The 6,081-nt window shown below is 44.8% G+C and overlaps 2 protein-coding genes across 11 annotated transcripts in view; one reads left to right on the plus strand and one right to left on the minus strand.

The window, feature by feature from the left end:
- Nucleotides 1–6,081, minus strand: part of LOC109882060 (butyrophilin subfamily 1 member A1-like) — a 329,983-nt gene that overhangs the window by 158,463 nt on the left and 165,439 nt on the right. The window lies entirely within an intron of this gene.
- LOC109882059 (Fc receptor-like protein 5) overlaps nucleotides 1–6,081 on the plus strand; it is a 305,344-nt gene that overhangs the window by 42,763 nt on the left and 256,500 nt on the right. The window lies entirely within an intron of this gene.

Consider the following 6,081-nt stretch of genomic DNA (forward strand, 5'->3'; position numbering starts at 1 on the left):
TCTGATCATTTATCACTCCAGTGTTAATCTGCTAAATTGTAATTATTTGCCTACCTCCTCATGCCTTTTGCACACATTGTATATAGACTATTTTTTTCTACTGGTTATTGCTTGTTAATTGTTTACTCCATGTGTAACTCTGTGTTGTCTGCTCACACTGCTATGCTTTATCTTGGCCAGGTCGCAGTTGTAAAGAGAACTTGTTCTCAACTAGCCAACCTGGTTAAATAAATGTGAAATAAAATAAATATCCTTGCTTCAGGGCCTGAGAAATAAAAAGGGGCTAATCCTTAAGAATTTTAAACCCAAATCTATTTTGCATGAAGAAATGTAAGGGATTTCTGCCCTCAGACCACAGGAACCTTATTTGATCAGAGGTTAGTTTGTTTAATAAGGATTGCAAGCTGTTTGCAACCAAGGGTCTACACTTACAGTAACTTGCAAGTAATACACTCAGCTTCCAAAATGGGGTTTTCCCTTTTTATCCCCTACTGAGGTTCACCCGCCCAGGGTGATTTCCCTTAACTTTAATACCTTTAATATTTATAAATTCATAATTAATAGTTGCTATTACAAAGATGTCTCCCAATCCTTCTTCCTCCTATTGCTATGATGTGCAGGGAGAAGTAAGTCTGGAACATAGCATCAACAGGAACTGAAAGTATAGTTTCAACAAACAGACTTGTACAGCTGATCTTTTAATGCACTTGCAAGGTGTCTACCATTGATTCTTCATCTCAAAGCTAAAGCAAAACATCGATCATTGTACTTTATAATTACAGGTGTTCCTATAATGTACAGATATTATAAATTCCTTTCAGAAACACCTGTCATTCATCACAGACTTTGTGAATATCTGGATTTTCCCTCTTCACAATGCAGAATAACTAGATTTAAGCAGTGGACACCACTCGTTTTAATTACTACACAAATCTAATCAAATCAAATTTATTTATATAGCCCTTCGTACATCAGCTGATATCTCAAAGTGCTGTACAGAAACCCAGCATAAAACCCAAACAGCAAGCAATGCAGGTGTAGAAGCACGGTGGCTAGGAAAAACTCCCTAGAAAGGCCAAACCTAGGAAGAAACCTAGAGAGGAACCAGGCTATGTGGGGTGGCCAGTCCTCTTCTGGCTGTGCTGGGTGGAGATTATAACAGAACATGGCCAAGATGTTCAAATGTTCATAAATTACCAGCATGGTCCAATAATAAGGCAGAACAGTTGAAACTGGAGCAGCAGCACGGCCAGGTGGACTGGGGACAGGAAGGAGTCATCATGTCAGGTGGTCCTGAGGCATGGTCCTAGGGCTCAGGTCCTCCGAGAGAGAGAAAGAAAGAGAGAAAGAGAGAATTAGAGAGAGCACACTTAAATTCACACAGGACACCGAAAAGGACAGGAGAAGTACTCCAGATATAACAAACTGACCCTAGCCCCCCGACACATAAACTACTGCAGCATAAATACTGGAGGCTGAGACAGGAGGGGTCAGGAGACACTGTGGCCCCATCCGAGGACACCCTCGGACAGGGCCAAACAGGAAGGATATAACCCCACCCACTTTGCCAAAGCACAGCCCCCACACCACTAGAGGGATATCTTCAACCACCAACTTACCAAGACTGAGTATAGCCCACAAAGATCTTCGCCACGGCACAACACAAGGGGGGGGGGGGGCAACCCAGACAGGATGATCACATCAGTGACTCAACCCACTCAGGTGACGCACCCCTCCCAGGGACGGTATGAGAGAGCCCCAGTAAGCCAGCCCCTGTAATAGGGTTATAGGCAGACAATCCCAGTGGAAAGAGGGGAACCGGCCAGACAGACAGCAAGGGCGGTTCGATGCTCCAGAGCCTTTCCGTTCACCTTCCCACTTGCCTGGACTGTGCTGATGTATTTCTCACATGTGCAGCACATAGTATTTGTCCTCCTCTTGCCTGCCCCAGTTGCAGCCTCAGGTGGATCAGGACAAGATACAGCCCTTATCTCAGCTCACTGGTCACCATAGCAACACCCACTCATAGCATGCACTCCAGCAGGTATATTTCACTGGCCATCCCCAAAGCCAACACCTCCTTCCAGTTCTCTGCTGCCAATGACTGGAACGAATTGCAAAAATCACTGAAGTTGGAGACTTATATCTCCCTCACTAACTTCAAGCATTGGCTGTCAGAGCAGCTTACCGATCGCTGCAGCTGTACACAGCCCATCTGTAAATAGCCCATCCAACCAACTACCTACCTCATCCCCATATTACTTTTGTGGGGGGATTTTTCTGTTCTTTTGCATACCAGTATTTATACCAATATTTCAACTTACACATCCTCATCTGCAAATCTATCACTCCAGTGTTAATTGCTAAATTGTAATTACTTCACCACTATGGCCTATTTATTGCCTTACCTCCTTACTTCATTTTCACACACTGTATACAGATTTTCTATTGTGTTATTGACTGTACGTTCGTTTATCCCATGTGTAACTCTGTGTTGTTGTTTGTGTCGCACTGCTTTGCTTTATCTTGGCCAGGTCTCAGCTGTAAAGGAGTTCTTGTTCTCAACTAGCCTACCTGGTTAAATAAAGGTGAAATTAATCAAATAAAAAAACTGCTTTCAAAAGCGCTGCAGAGGCTGCTGTGTGGGGGAGGGGCTCCCTTCTTTGAATGGGTGGAGTTACAAGGGCCTTTCCCAGCTGCTCCAGGAACACTCTCCTCTTGTTCCGCTTATCAGGTATCCAGGTAGGGTTGATCTAGTTCCATATCACGAAGGCATTGTATGTTGACACTTTTATGGTAATGGAAGATGACCAGGGGCCAGCAGCAGTCATCCTCCTGCAGCTGTAATTTCCAATCACCTTGTCCAGGTTGTCCACACCTCCTTTGTTGTGGTTATAATCAGAATGATGGCTGATTTCTTGTCCTCACGATCACTGATCTCAGCAGTTTTGTGCAGTGTGGTCAGGAGGACCACATTCTTGTTCCTCTTTGGGAGGTAAGAAACTAGAGTGGTGGTGGTGGTGGTGAAGGCAGACTTTGATGAGAAGGCCTCTCTCCCCCTTGTTGTGAGGAGTGCAGGGGGGAGCTCAGGCTTGTTCTTGCTAACTGTGCCAACTATGGTGATCTTCCTCTTCTGTAGTTGCTGGCTGAGTTCAATCGGTAGCACACATAATCTCAATTTGTCATTGTGTGTGTGTATTTGTGTTTTTTGTGGTGTGTAAATGATTTTATAACAGCAGGGTCAAAATGATGAACAAAGGGGGTTTTCTCTGCTGTTAAACACAGTGGCAGGTCATGTTTTACCCTTAAGACAACACAAGAGTTAAGCACACTGTGTTTGTCTACTGTTGTTACTTAGATGCAGATCAGATCAAATGACCAATATATGCAGAAATCCAGGTAATTCCAAAGGGTTCACATACTTCTTCTTGCCACTGTTGATAGATAGATATACACAGACAATAAATATATATAAAATATATACAGTACCAGTCAGAAGTTTGGACACACCGACACATTCAATGGTTAATCTTCATACATACTATTTTCTTCAATGTAGAATAAAGGTGAAGACATCAAAACAATGAAACAACACATATGGAATCATGTAGTAACCAAAAAAGTGTGAAACTAAACAAAATTATCCACCCTTAGGTCCCACCTAGAAAAAGTAACCCCTTTCTGAGAATGCTGTTCATTGACTACAGCTCAGCATTCAATACCATAGTTCCCACAAAGCTCATCACTAAGCTAAGGACCCTGGGACTAAATACCTCCCTCTGCAACTGGATCCTGGACTTCCTGACGGGCCACCCCAGGTGGTAAGGGTAGGCAACAACACATCTGCCATGCTGATCCTCAACACTGGGGCCCCGAAGGGTTGGGTTCTTAGTCCCCAACTGTACTCTCTGTTCACCCACTACTGCGTGGCCAAGCACGACTCCAAAACTATCATTACGTTTGCTGACAACACAACAGCCTGATCACCGACAACGATGAGACAGCCTATAGGGAGGAGGTCAGAGACCTGGCAGTGTGGTGCCAGGACAGCAACCTCTCCCTCAATGTGAGCAAGACAAAGGAGATGATCGTGGACTATGAGAAAAAGAGGGCCGAACAGGCTCCCATTAACATCGATGGGGCTGAAGTGGAACGGGTCTAGAGCTTCAAGTTCCTTGGTGTCTACCTCACCAACAAACTATCATGGTTCAAACACACCAAGACAGTCATGAAGAGGGCACGACCACACCCTTCAGGAAACTGAAAAGATTTGGCATGGGTCCCCAGATCCTCAAAAAGTTCTACAGCTGCACCATCGAGAGCAACCTGACCGTTTGCATACCTGCCTGGTATTGCAACTGCTCGGGATCTGACCTTAAGGCACTACAGAGGGTAGTGCGTATGGCCCAGTACAATCACTGGGGCCAAACTTCCCGACATCCAGGACCTATATACTAGGCGGTGTCAGAGGACGGTCCAAAAATTGTTAAAGACTCCAGTCACCCAAGTCATAAACTGTTCTCTCTGCTACCACACGGCAAGCGGTACCGGAGCGCCAAGTCTAGGAAGAAAAGGCTCCTCGACAGCCTTCTACCCCCAAGCCATAAGACTGCTGAACAGTTATTCAAATGGCCACCCAGACTATTTAACCCCTCCCCCTTTGTTTTTACACTGCTGCTACTCGCTGTTTATCATCTGTGCAGAGTCACTTTACCCCAACCTACATGTACAAATTACCTCAACTAACCTGTACCCTCGCACGCTTATTACTGGTTCCCCTTGTATATAGCCTCATTATTGTTATGACATTTTCTTGTGTTGGAAGTTTCCAAAACTGTCAAAAATATTGTCTGTGAGTATAACAGAACTGATATTGCAGGCGAAAGCCTGAGGAAAATCCAATCAGGAAGTGACTCATGTTTTGAAACCGTTGTGTTCCTATTGGCCACGTATTCCTTAAGGTGTCTACAGCATTTTGACGGCTTTATGTTGAAGAATGAATGTTTAAAATTACTACTTTTGTATTTTGAATTTCGCGCTCTGCAATTTCACCGGATGTTGTCGAGGTTATATCTTTATAATGACAATGGTCTAATGCCTCCTATCAGAATGACCTGTAGAACACACCTGACTCTCCTCCACCAGTCATACAAGGAGAATGGTCTAATGCCTCCCATCAGAATGACCTGTAGAACACACCTGACTCTCCTCCACCAGTCATACAAGGAGAATGGTCTAATGTCTCCCATCAGAATGACCTGTAGAACACACCTGACTCTCCTCACCAGTCATTCAAGGAGAATGGTCTAATGCCTCCTATCAGAATGACCTGTAGAACACACCTGACTCTCCTCCACCAGTCATACAAGGAGAATGGTCTAATGCCTCCCATCAGAATGACCTGTAGAACACACCTGACTCTCCTCACCAGTCATTCAAGGAGAATGGTCTAATGCCTCCCATCAGAATGACCTGTAGAACACACCTGACTCTCCTCCACCAGTCATACAAGGAGAATGGTCTAATGCCTCCCATCAGAATGACCTGTAGAACACACCTGACTCTCCTCACCAGTCATACAAGGAGAATGGTCTAATGCCTCCCATCAGAATGACCTGTAGAACACACCTGACTCTCCTCCACCAGTCATACCAGACGAATGGTCTAATGTCTCCCATCAGAATGACCTGTAGAACACACCTGACTCTCCTCACCAGTCATACAAGGAGAATGGTCTAATGCCTCCCATCAGAATGACCTGTAGAACACACCTGACTCTCCTCCACCAGTCATACCAGACGAACGGTCTAATGTCTCCCATCAAAAAGAAAGCAAGCACTTGTTCAGAGTGAGCGGTCTGTCTACCAGAAGATGGTTGATGACTGCTAGACCACCAGTCAAGACCTGCAGTCGTCTCTGGGGGCCCCTACTGAACCAGCAAGCAAAGACATCAGGATGCATCAATCCTCAATCCTCTCAGTATTAACTCATAATAGGGGTTAGAGGTCAATCTTCTCAGAATAACACAGTTGAGCACATGGGAATGGTTTGCTTTAATGGATATGACCCTAGTTCCATTGA

Source organism: Oncorhynchus kisutch, linkage group LG16, assembly GCF_002021735.2.
Source record: "Oncorhynchus kisutch isolate 150728-3 linkage group LG16, Okis_V2, whole genome shotgun sequence".
Taxonomy (NCBI): domain Eukaryota; kingdom Metazoa; phylum Chordata; class Actinopteri; order Salmoniformes; family Salmonidae; genus Oncorhynchus; species Oncorhynchus kisutch.